The sequence below is a fragment of the Nerophis ophidion genome, linkage group LG08 (assembly GCF_033978795.1).
Source record: "Nerophis ophidion isolate RoL-2023_Sa linkage group LG08, RoL_Noph_v1.0, whole genome shotgun sequence".
NCBI classification, from domain to species: domain Eukaryota; kingdom Metazoa; phylum Chordata; class Actinopteri; order Syngnathiformes; family Syngnathidae; genus Nerophis; species Nerophis ophidion.
The window spans coordinates 24,706,233-24,719,833 of record NC_084618.1 but is presented as its reverse complement, the minus strand read 5'-3'; the positions used below and the strand labels follow the sequence as shown (position 1 = coordinate 24,719,833).

The following is a 13,601-nucleotide window of genomic DNA, read 5'->3' as shown; positions in this document are numbered from 1 at the left end:
CAGTGGGAGCGATTCAGATGTTATTAGACTGGGATAATTCTGGAAAATCCCATATCTGCTTATTGTGTTACTAGTGTTTTAGTGAGATTATATAGTCATACCTGAAAGTCGGAGGCGTGTGGTGACCGCCAGTGCTTATAAATTATATGCAATGTTGTTTCACTAATTTTTGTTGTTGTACATGGATGAGGGTGTGTGTTGCTGAGCCCGACTTGGATATTATCTGGACTGGACCTGGTTTTAAAAACCTTTTAGACAAGTCCAATTTCACTAACAACCTGGTCTGGTGAAGATAAGTTCCTTTTTTATTTTATTTTATAAATAAAATAAGATACATAAAAATAAACAAAAATACATTTTCTTGGATAAAAAATAAAGTTAAATAATATAAAACAATTACATAAAAAATAGTAATTAATCATAATGTTAGTGGACCGGCGGCACACACAATCATGTGTGTTTCAGGGACTGTGTCCCTTGCAGACTTTACTATATATGTTGTGGGAACCAGAATTTTGGTAGCAGAAAGAAACCCTTTTTTGTGTGAGTGGGTGTTGATGAGTGTGGATGGGGGAGGGAGGGGTTTTTTTCTGGGGGGGTGATGCACTGATTGAAAGTGTATCTTGTATATTTTTATGTTGATTTAATTAAAAAAAAGAGTGAAGGACTAGAAGAAGAAAAAAAGACGAGGGCAGTGGGAGCGATTCAGATGTTATTAGACACATTTACTATAATAATTTTGGAAAATCCCCTTATCTGCTCATTGTGTTACTAGTGTTTTAGTGAGATTATATAGTCAAACCTGAAAGTCGGAGGGGTGTGGTGACTGCCAGTGTCTCTGAAGGAAGCCATGGAGGAGCCAAAAAAGTCTCAGCTTCCTTTTTGACAGCAGCAGGAGGAACGACACAAGCGCCGCTCATGTTTACGGTAAGAGCCGACTTAATACCACAATTTTCTCACCGAAACCTGCCGGTTGACATGTGGTAGAGATTAATGTTCGCTTGACCGCTCTGTTCCATTTTAAAGCTTCACAACAAACAAAGAAACACCAGCTGTGTTTGTGTTGCTACAGCTGGCTGCAATACACCGCTTTCCACCAACATCTTTCTTCTTTGACATCTTCATTATTAATTGAACAAATTGCAAAAGATTCAGCAACACAGATGTCCAGAATACTGTGTAGTTATGCGATAAAAACAGACTACTTTTAGCCGTGATCGGTGCTGGGAGAACATGTTCGCTACCACCGGTGACGTCACGCGTCATCATTTCGCGACGTTTTCAACAGGATACCTCGCGGGAGATTTAAAATTGCAATTTAGTAAACTAAACTGGCCATATTGGCATGTGTTGCAATACTAAGATTTCGTTATTGATATATAAACTATCAGACCTCGTGGTCGGTAGTAGTGGGTTTCAGTAGGCCTTTAATATCTTGCCTTTTATGCTGTTGGCAAACTGTCTTGAATATACAAATACATTAAATTTCATAAATAGGGAAACTACTTTTCCCCATAGCTTGTAACAACCATTAAGAAATTATGTAGAATATACTGACCTATATTGTCATTCCTCATGATATAGCTAGTTCTTGATTATTGGTACTGTACATATTAAGATACAGTTTTCAGTGGATATGTGTAACTGTAAAAAGTAGAGATGTCCGATAATGGCTTTTTTGCCGATATCCCGATATTGTCCAACTCTTAATTACCGATTCTGATATCAACCGATACCGATATATACAGTCGTGGAATTAACACATTATTATGCCTAATTTTGTTGTGATGCATTAAACAATGTAACAATGTTTTCCAAAATAAATCAACTCAAGTTATGGGAAAAAAATGCCAACATGGCACTGCCATATTTTAACCGATATTTCCGATATTGTCCAACTCTTAGTCACCGATTCCGATATCAACCATTACCGATATATACAGTCGTGAAGAAACACATTATTATGCCTAATTTTGTTGCGATTGCCCCGTTGGATGCATTAAACCAGTGGTTCCCAAAGTGGGCGGTACCTCCCCCCTGGGGGCGGTGGAAAGATCTGGGGGGGCGGTGAGGAAGAAGGGGGCGGTAGGGGGGCGCTAGGAATTCACTGGGGAGCCAAGGGGGCGCCAGCCTGCAAAAGTTTGGGAACCATTGCATTAAACAATGTGACAAGGTTTTCCAAAGTAAATCAACTACAGTTATGGGAAAAAAATGCCAACATGGCACTGCCATATTTCTTATTGAAGTCACAAAGTGCATTATTTTTTTTAACATGCCTAAAAACAGCTGCTTGGAATTTGGGACATGCTCTCCCTGAGAGAACATGAGGAGGTTGAGGGGGGCGGGGTAGGGGGTAGCGGGGGGTGTATATTGTACTGTCCCGTAAGAGTTAGTGCTGCAAGGGGTTCTGGGTATTTGTTCTGTTGTGTTTATGTTGTGTTACGGTGCGGATGTACCCCCAAACTGTGTTTGTCATTCTTGTTTGGTGTGGGTTCACAGTGTGGCGCATATTTGTAACAGTGTTAAAGTTCTTTATACAGCCACCCTCAGTGTGACCTGTATGGCTGTTGACTAAGTATGAATTGCATTCACTTGTGTGTGAAAAGCCGTAGATATTATGTGATTGGGCCGGCACGCAAAGGCAGTGCCTTCAAGGTTTATTGGCGCTCTGTACTTCTCCCTACGTCCATGTACCAGTCCGTACACCGGCGTTTTAAAAAGTCATACATTTGACTTTCCGAGACGGATACTGATAATTTCCGATATTACATTTTAAAGCATTTATCAGCCGATAATATGGCAGTCTGATATTATCTCCAGTAAAAAGGAATGTATTGTTTCTATTATGCATGCTACTAGCCTATTTGTGTGTATACTGTAGCCTACAAGATCCGGGGCTTCAAACACAATTTGAAAAACCGCTACTAACATGAAGTGATGTTCATCGTTCGAATTTTTAGTTCCTACTAGGGCTGGGCGATATTTTTTAATATCTCTGTATTTTTAGGCCATGTCACGATACACTTGATATATCTTGATATTTTGCCTTAGCCTTGAATGAACACTTGATGCATATAATCACAGCAGTATGATGATTCCATGTGTCTACATTAAAACATTCTTGTTCATACTGCAATAATATATGCTCATTTTTTTTAACTTTCATGCAGAGAGGGAAATCACAACTAAGTAAATTGCCCAAAACTGTATTTATTAAACAGTTATTAAGCAGTGGCACAAACATTCATGTCATTTCCAAAACCGAAAGTGCAAGATTGTCAGAGAATTTTTAAAACAAGCTATTAATGCACTTTTGTGCATGATGTCACCAAGATGACATATCAAATAAACTCTAAATTAAAGTGTACTTTTTGTACAGAACGCCACTACAATAGTTTAAAACAAATAAAGTGCACTTTAGTGCATGATGTCACACAATATATTTTAATAACTGTCAAATAAAGATAAGCTGCATAATAGGAAATCAAATAGTCTGTGTCCTTCGCTATGTGGTAGTTTACTGCGGACGTTATCTCCTTCTGTTGTTGAGTATTTTTTTCGTACGGTGTTGATCTGGAAATGGTTGTTTGGGCATGTTGTGGGTGTGGCACATGCAGAGTTTCAAACACTCTTCATTCTCTAGCAGGTGACTTTTCAAATGATGCTACATATTAGCAGTAATGCTACTTTTTGTAGCAACGCTTTTGCCCCACACTTGACAAATTACTGTGGTCTGTTCGACATCTTCCCGCTTGAAGCCAAACCACCGCCAGACGATAGACCCCGCGCTGTTTTTCTTGGGAATGAATTCTTCCTTCATTTGTTATCACATTCGCACCTTCTTTCCCTCGTGTTACCACTCGCACCACAGCTAACGTTACCAATGCCGCTGCCTCTCTGCTCCACGATGGTGTATACGTATGTGACGTATGTAAGAAAGTGCGCTTGTTTTACGTCTATGTGAGAAGGAGAGGCAACAAAGAGTGAGAAACGCCTGTAGTGTAATGCACGCAGCTAAAAGCAACTGCGTGAGAAGGTATACTCGAATACATCACGATAAAGTAATTTTCTATATCGCACAGAGACAAACCTGGGATATATCGCCCAGCCCTTTATCGTACGCTGCCAGAAAATGTCTTGCCAATTACATTTTACCTGAAGAGCAACATTAAGCGGAAAAAAATGTGGCGATCACCCCCACCACCCTTTCAGGAGGCTCCATCCTTTTTGTGAAACAAAAAAAGAAGCGACCGGAAAAAAAGTTTTATTTCTACGTCACAGGAGTCAAACTCAAGGCACTTGTTATTATTTTTATGTGGCCCTCAAAAGCCTGGATATAATGTAACGTTAATGGAACGTTTACATTGGGCAATGTCATCTTTTAATTGAGAAAGACGTTAATGTCTCTTGTTTTCATGGTATCATCCAGTAAATGATCAGTGTCAAATAAGTGTAATCAATCACGGTTTTACGATAATTCTAATTCAGAACTGTAATACTAATCATCGGAAGTTTTACGGCCGTTTATCATTGTACCGTTTATTGTTACTTCCCTACAATCTATCGATCAAAATTTGTGTTGGTTTCTTGTGTCGAGAAGCAGGAACAAGGTGTAAGGATATACTTTATTTATGTCTCAAACGGCACTATTCTCGTCCTCCCGCATATCAGAATCAGAAATACTTTATTAATCCCCGAGGGGAAATTAACATTTTCAGCACAATCCCATTCAAGATCAGACAAACATTACAGGGAGACAGAACAGGATCGCTGCTGGGTCTGCCAACTTCCGGTGCCCCTTACAAAAAAGGTGAGATACAGGTAAACAATGGGTTGTTTTGGGGGCTGAGAAAAAAAGAAAAAAAAAATAGTCAAAGCATGGACCTTTGGAGAGGGGGTCCAGACTGAGGCCACCTACTTCCTGTTCCTGTCGCGCTACGCCTTCTGGTTAATGTAGTATGTAAACATTTGCTTCCTAGTTTGCAGGAGGACCCATCCTTTTTTTTGTGACACAAAAAAGAAGCAACCGAAAAAAAGTTTTATTTCTACGTCACACGAGTCTAACTCAAGGCTCTTATTATTATTTGTATGTGGCGCGCGAAAGCCTGGATACAATGTACCAATAAATACTTTTTTTTCTTTTTTTTTACTAAATGAATTAAAATATTGACAGAAAAAATACATATTTTTATCAAACATTTGTTAATTGGATTATTGACATAAACAGTCCAGAAATACAATTAAACACATATCTTTTTAACTTGAATATTATTTGATCATGCCATATATTATGTTATTATGTGGGGGCGTGTGTATGGGCGTGGTCATCATTGAGTAATTTTCTATGATATGATTTTCTTAAAAAATGTATACATACATTCAAAACAAATCTGTTATTAATTAGTATTAACATATATATTTTTAGTGTTTTGCCATATTTTCAATTGCTGCTGATTTTAGTACATTGTTGATATTTTTTTCAAATGTTTATAGACTTTTAATGACTTTTTTTTTTTTACATCAAAAACAACTGGCAACAAATCTAGCATTTTCTCCCGGTTGTCAAAACGAGGACCATGGTGTGGTTTGTTTTCCGGGAATCCAAAGGAACTGGATTGGACATGGCGTGAAAGTAAATACATGATTTAACAATACTATAAAAAGTGAAAACAAATGGCGCGCACCAGGCGGAGACAAAAACTTATGCTAAGGAAACAAAAGGCACTTTGACGTAAACTAAGGACATAAAACAGAAGACACTAACTTTGGCCTAAATAAACAAAAACTTACTTGCGGTGACGTGAGCAGGGCAGCATGAACTATAACATAAAACAGGCATGAAACAGAGTGGTCATAAACAAGTTGCTGACGCCAGAACGACTAATGGAAAAACCAAGTTTAAATAATAATGACATGATTGAAACAGGTGCGTGAGTCCAACACGTGAGACAGGTGAAAGTAATGGGTTGCCATGGTGACAAAACAAGGGGGTGAAAAAACAGGAACTAATGGAGTCCTGAAGTAACAGAACATAACTAAACAAAACATAATCACAAGACATGACACTGGTGTTATTGTAAAATGTGCTCGTATTCTGAGACTGTTAACTTCTGTCCCTCCATGTTGATTACTAGGGCTATCTGCTGTGAGCATGACCTCACACTTGCTTGGCGCTGTTGCTCCAGTTTCACTTTCTCTTCTTGTCCCGCCCTCTTAATATTTGGACATTTTGTAAATGGCTGTGCACGGGTATATCTGGAATATATATATAAAAATTACGTTCACGTTGCATACATGCTGACAACGCTCGAGACGGTCACAATGGCGTGCGTTTTGTTTACATCCGGTTTCGATCGCAGTTTTTCCGGTGGGTCAAGTATTCGGTACATCACTTGTCAATAGTGCGCAAATAATAGGCTATATACGTATATGTATATCAATTAATACTGTAACGACCAGCTATTGCAAATGTTTTATGTTTGTGTGATTTAGATTTGATGTCAGTTTTTACCATGTTTGCAAACACACCATCCATAACTTTAGAGGTGATTGGCGGAGAATGAGGAAGTGTTGTTGTGTGTCCGGGGAAGCGCGGACTCGCGAGACACAAGTGTTTTCACAGGAGGTAAAACCTGTTGGAATTGTCAGTTGTTATCATAAGATTGGTAATAAAAGTTAAAAATAGCGTTGGACTTTGTGATTTCTTCTGGGGGCTGTAATATATTATATTACTTTAGTTTATTTTCAAGGTATGTGGTATGCCTCATTTAATTACATAAAGGGGAAACCCTGCTGATTACAAAGTATATAAGATACAAATGAATAGTTACTATAAGTATCTGCTTGTCACATTTACTTATGTTATCAAATCAAGTTATAAATATCCATCAATTTGTACATTCAAAAATATAATAATCAAAAGCATTGGCAATTGTGTTATAAACATCAATATGTGATTATACATGATATCTTTTTTCTAAACCATGGTGCATCACGCTTGAATTCAGATTAATTATGATTAATCACAGCTTATTACCTGCACGCATCATTAAAATCATGGGTGTCAAACTCTGGCCCCCGGGCCAAATTTGGCCCGCCGTGTAATTTCATTTGGCCCTTGAGGCAATATCAAATTAACATTAGAGCTGGCCCGCCGCTGTAACACCACATTCACCGCTAATACTCATACTCGTCAACCCTCCCAATTTTCCCGGGAGACTCCCGAAGTTCAGTGACCCTCACGAATTTCTCCCGATTTCCGCCCGGACAATAATATTGGGGGCGGGGCGTAAAAGCTCTGCTTTTGGCGTTCTCTACATGTCGCCACGTCCGCTTTTCTTCCATAAAAACAGCGTGCCAGCCCACTAACATAATATATGCGCCTCATACATACACACAAGTGTATGCAAGGCATACTTGGTCAACAGCCATACAGGTCACACTGAGGGTGGCCGTATAAACAAGGTTAACACTGTTACAAATATGCGCCACACAGTGAACCCACAGCAAACAAGAATGACAAACACATTTCCGGAGAACATCCGCACCGTAACACAACATAAACACAACCGGACAAATACCCAGAACCCTTTGCATCACTAACTCTTCCGGGACGCTACAATATACACCCCCGCTACCACCAAACCCAGTCTCAACTCAAACCCGTCGCCGAAAAAAGGCATTAAATTTGTGTTTTTATTTTATTTGATATGCCGTTGATATTTTTTAATTATTATTATTTGAAACTGGATTTTGTATGTCACTATAAAGTTATATAAGCCTTGCTTGGTCAATATTCAATGCAAAACTTGTTTGGGTCCCTATTAAAGGATTAATTTGTTCAACCTCGGCCCGCGGCTTTGTTCAGTTTTAAATTATGGCCCGCTCTGTATTTGAGTTTGACACCACTGATTTAAAGGAATATGCAAAAAGCGGCCCTATGAAGGCAGCGGTTATTGCGATGTGGCCCTCAATGAAAAGAAGTTTGACACCTGTTCAAAGTCGTGGCCAATTATAAAAATGACATAATGTCACCCGTCCCCGCAACACACAGCCACAAATAGATTGCAGTCCTGTGGAAAGCAGTGCTATGGTGAGAGAGTAAACAGGAGAAACACAAAATACACTCCAGGAAAAGGGCATTGTAGTCTCATTTTGCATCAATATTTGAGTTATGAACGCTTTTTCACTTGGTAAACCTTCTTCCTGTTTACATTCTTACCAGCAGAACGTATCCGTGCCAGAGAACGCCAAGTGGAGTTAGTTTGACGTGGGCTGCGGGTGACGCGTGTCTGCTGAAAAGCTGTGAATAAAAGGGGATTGTGTCTGTGGCAACAATTCACAATTAAAGGGTCTCAGGGCTATAAACCTTAGTTTTTTTTGTTTTTTTTTTAAACTCCTCCTAAAGGGGACTTCATCGTGAGCGAGAAGGAACGGAGGGGAGGGATCCGTCAATCTGCCCTTTGTGCCTCGCTGCGAGGCCACAAGAGAATCCAGTGATGGCAAAGATCAGCTGTGTGTTTAACATGCCACACACACACACACGCACGTACACACACTTGGCATGGGGCGATGAGTCCGTTGACTTTTGACTTGACTGCAAATCATCAACCAAAACACTAGGGCTGTGAATCTTTGGGCACCACACGATTCCATTGGAGTCTTAGGGGGTAACGATTCCATTCAGAATCGAATATCGATTCAAGACGATTTTCGTTTTAAAATCAATACTTTTTTAATAACAGTTGTAGCTGAGATAGGCACCAGCGCTCTCCTCGACCCCAAAGGGAAAGGGAATAAGCGGTAGAAAATGGATGGATGGATGATGAACGACATTCCTCCATGAAATGGATAAAGAGCTCTTATACATTTCTGTGTTGCTTAAAATAAAACTGGTTTTGTGTAATAAAACTCTACCCAAACATTTAATAAAGTGGCTGGACAGGACAGATAAAAAATAAATAAATATATATATATATATTATTTTTTAAATCCATCGTTATTAGGTTTGTACGGTATACCAGAACTGCTATAGTATTGTGGTACTAATGAATCAAAAATGGTACTATACCCTGTTTGAAAAGTACCGGTTCCGTCCACACTTGCCAACCCCCCCGACTTTCCTCGGAGACTCCCAAATTTTAGTGCCACTCCCCCCCGAAAATCTCCCGGGGCAACCATTCTCCCAAATATCTCCCGATTTCCACCCGGACAACAATGATGGGGGCGGGCCTTAAAGGCAATGTCTTTAGCGTCCTCTACAACCTGTTGTCACGTCTGCTAGTCCTCCATACAAACAGCCTACAGGCCCAGTCACATAATATATGCGGCTTTTACACACACACACAAGTGAATGCAAGGCATACTTGGTCAACAGCCATACAGGTCACACTGAGGGTAGCCGTATAAACAACTTTAACACTGTTACAAACATGCGCCACACTGTGAACCCACAACAAACAAGAATGACAAACAGATTTCGGGACAACATCCACACCGTAACACAACATGAACACAACAGAACAAATACCCAGAACCCCTTGCAGCACTAACTCTTGCAGGACCTGCTACCACCAAACACCGCCTACCTCAACCCCGCCCCCCCCAACCTCAACACCCCCTGCCCCCATCTCCTGAATTCGGATGTCTCAAGGTTGGCAGGTATGGTCATGGCATTGCTGGTTTTGCAAGCAGAGGAGCATGTTCGGCAGCGCACAAACAATCAGACACAGTGTGTAGACAGAAAAGGGGGAACGGACGCATTATGGCCTAAAACGTAAAGATAAAATTGAAGCTATAACACTGAAACGCCCTGAGGAAGAGGTGCTTTAAGACATGACCAGCGAGCTAGCGCCGAACGTCCCTAAATCACTAATCCTCGCCTCCATGGCGACAAATAAAGTGAGTTTCTCACAAGTATCATCACTGCAGGACGAGGAACAGCAAAACATCCTTCACCACACACTGTAGGAGGATACGATTATTAATACATTTTTACAGCTTGTACCTCATAATTTTGACAAAAATAATAGAATGATAAATGACACAGTATGTTACTGCTTTTTCTATTTACTGTTTTAATTGGTTTCACCCTTAAAATCGTTTTCTTAATCATATTTATTTTATATTAGTTTTATATGTATTTTTATTTTTTGTTTTTATTCAGTCATTGATGGAGCTCAGTATAGTATTTGAATGTTGTTTTTAATATTGTTGTGCAGCACTTTGGAAACTTTTTGTTGTTTAAATGTGCTATATAAATAAAGTGGATTGGATTGGACTGCATGTGTCAGCAGACTAATTAGCAGCCTTTGTTTACTTGCTACTAAAAGACTAGTTGTCTTAGTATGTTCACTATTTTATTTAAGGACAAACTTGTTCTTTGATTGCAGTAATCAAATGTTTAATGTACCATAAGATTTTTGGTCAAAATAAAGCCAATAATGCCTTTTTTTTGTGGTGCCCTTATTTAGAAAAGTGCCAAAAAGTATCGAAACACATTTTGGTACTGGTACTAAAATATTGGTATCCGGACAACCCTAGTCTTTACAGATAAAAAACGTGATTTGTTTGAAAATCCGTTTTTTGACACCCCTAGAAATGATTAAATTGGATTTGTGCTCTGGATGGATAAACACAAAGTTGCCGTTTTTAATTCAAATTGTACTTTTGTACTACGGCGGAAGACTCTTACTGACATCAGTCCCTTCAGGATGTCGCGGTCGCTGCAATTTCGCGCAAACTCGACCGATTCCCGCGAATAACGCGTGGCCTCGCAACTTTTGTCCAAAGCCCACAACTTCCCTCGCATATTTTAGCCAATCGGCTCTATGAAAATTTCATATCTCGATTGTTGTCACCAAGATGATCACGGTATTGTTGGATGTACTCAAAAAGTACTCATGCACACTTAATACCAAGTATTAATACAACAAACCTGACATTGGCCAGGGGTTGGTGGGGAGTTTAGGACGGAGTTGGCGCCCATGGTCGCCTTGTTGGGTCTGTTTCTGTCTTTGGCCGTACTGCCCCCACCCAAGGAGACTATTGTGTGGAGAGAAGTTTTTAATGATTGATTGTAACTTTTCATTAGTAGATTTTGCAGTAGATATTCCGTAGAATTGACCACTAAATGGTAACACCCAAACTACCATGTTAATCAATTCATGGTAAGTGAAGTGAATTATATTTATATAGCGCATTTCTCTAGAGACTAAAAGGGCTTTACGTAGTGAAACCCTCCCTGTCTCTACATACCGCATTTCCTTGAATTGCCGCCGGGTCGCTAATTTAAAACCTCTTCTCACTCCTGCGCTTACCAAAAGCATGCGGTAAAAGTAAGCATGCGGTAATTATTTTAAAACCTCTTCTCACTCCGGCACTTACCAAAGGTATGCAGTAAAAAAATGAGTGTGATGTAAGGATACCATCATGAGAAGCACATTTAATAAAAAAAAACGTTATTATGGTCTTACCTTTACTTATAAATGAAATCCATGCCAGCTCCTTCTGATCAAAAGCATCGATAACTTTTTTTTATAGAAGTCTTCTTTATCTTTCTTCAGTTTTAAAAGTCTCTCTGTCACGACGGAGAGCTTCCTTTATTACCTCCTGCTTCGATTGAAAGTCCAGTTTAGAAAACTACTGTCAGACCGCTGCTATCAGTTAGCTCGGCCCCCCTCAAGTGCGGGGGCGACGACAGAATTATCCTCGGACAACTCCACCCCCCGTTCTGCTCTGTGGGTGATCTCTTCATCCCACCGCTGCCACCATGAAGTGTTATTGTATAAATAATACACTGGGTATTTAGGACTGTAACATGCTTTATTTCAGCCCGGTTGTTTACATAGCCAGCATAGGTGTTACATCCTAAAAGGTCTGTCGTGCCCCCGCCGCGTCAATTCCGTCCCAGCACAATTCACGTCACTCATTGTCACTTCTTCTGCAGCCGAGTAGTTGCAAGAAGGATCACTAGCGCCCTCTACCACCAGTAGGCGGGAGTCATTTAATGACTCACATTTGACGGACGCAGCTACAGTATTGTGACGGTCTTAAGCCGTCGTCTTGCGGGTTCCCAGGACCACCAAGGAAGGACATGGCTTGAGCAGTTTGACTTTGTTTATTTTACAATAAAACCTCAGTGCAGGCTGCTCTTCCGCTCCTCCTCTCCGCTCGCTGTCTCCTCGCCGCCATCTTGGGCCGGGCTCCAGCATGCCCTGCCTGTGTGTTTGACCCTCGGCTCCACAGGTATATTAATAAAACATAGCTGCTTACTGTTCTTTTTAGCATACCAGTATTCAATAGCTTGGACCTTAAATCCTCCTGAATAGCTCTTAATCTTCTTTCCTGTATGCGATCTCACATTACTGGTATTGAAATCAGCCTCCTCCATTTTGAAAATGATGACAGGAGAAGTGTCACTCGTGACGTCACAAGTTTGACCCGGCGGTAATACTAAGCATGCGCTAATTATTTCGCGAAGCGAGTTTGACCCGGCAGTAATTCAAGGCAGGCTCGTACTATATGCCCTGCGGCAATTCAAGGAAATACGGTATTTAAAATACATTTAAAACAGTGTGGGTGGCAGTCAGAGCAGGTGGGTAAAGAGTCTTGCCTAAGGACACAGGGGCAGTGACACGGGGACGGCGTGGCAGCAAGCTAAGGGTTCCTGGTTCAATCCCCACCTACTACCAACCTTGTCACGTCCGTTGTGTCCTTGAGCAAGACACTTCACCCTTGCTCCTGATGGGTCGTGGTTAGCGCCTTGCATGGCAGCTCCCGCCATCAGTGTGTGAATGTGTGTGGGAACGGGTGAATGTGGAAATAGTGTCAAAGCGCTTTGAGTACCTTGAAGGTAGAAAAGCACTATACAAGTATAGCCCATTTACTAGGATGGCGGGGATTGAACCTGGAACCCTCAAGTTTCTGGCGGGGCCTCTTTACCAACCAAGCCAAGCCATGTTTGTCTATACATGTTGCGATCGTATGTGCGAATGCGCAATTGGTATTATTGTTGCTCTTTTGTTGTTTTACTTTGTAGCTGTATGTACAAATGGCACCTCTGAAGTGGCAGCTGCTTTCATCTGCACTGTACTCTTTAAAGACTTTTACGTGTTCTGTGTTCTTTAATGTTTCCCTCTTTTATTTTTAGTTTATTTTTTGTGGACTTTTTTATATTTGCAAAGCAGCCACATAATTTCCCCATTGTGGGATAAATAAAGTCTATCTTATATACTTCCTTGGCAGAAGTAATATGTTGTATAATAATATTGTTCTGGCTACTTATGGTTCAAGTTTATTTCGAACATGCTTACTTATTTTTATTTGAGTGTTTAAATATGTTTTATCTTCTTCCAATTAATTTTTAAAAAGTTTTTGAGTTTTCGTTTAATGATAAATAAACCTGTGTAAATTCCCTTCCTGTTGTTTGGAGTATCGATCGATCCATTTCTGTCTAAGAGGGTGCAGCCTGTAGGGTTAAAGTACACAATTTAATATTTTAGTAGCTCAGATAGCAAAGTGTTTACACAAGTTTAGATTGGGGAATGTCATCTCTTAATTGAGAAAGACGTTAATGTCTTGCTTCTCCAGTTAATGAGCAG

The 13,601-nt window shown here is 40.2% G+C and overlaps 1 protein-coding gene across 10 annotated transcripts in view; it reads left to right on the top strand.

The window, feature by feature from the left end:
* Nucleotides 1-13,601, top strand: part of fcho2 (FCH and mu domain containing endocytic adaptor 2) — a 180,751-nt gene that overhangs the window by 1,204 nt on the left and 165,946 nt on the right. The gene's annotated exons all lie outside the window — the stretch shown is intronic.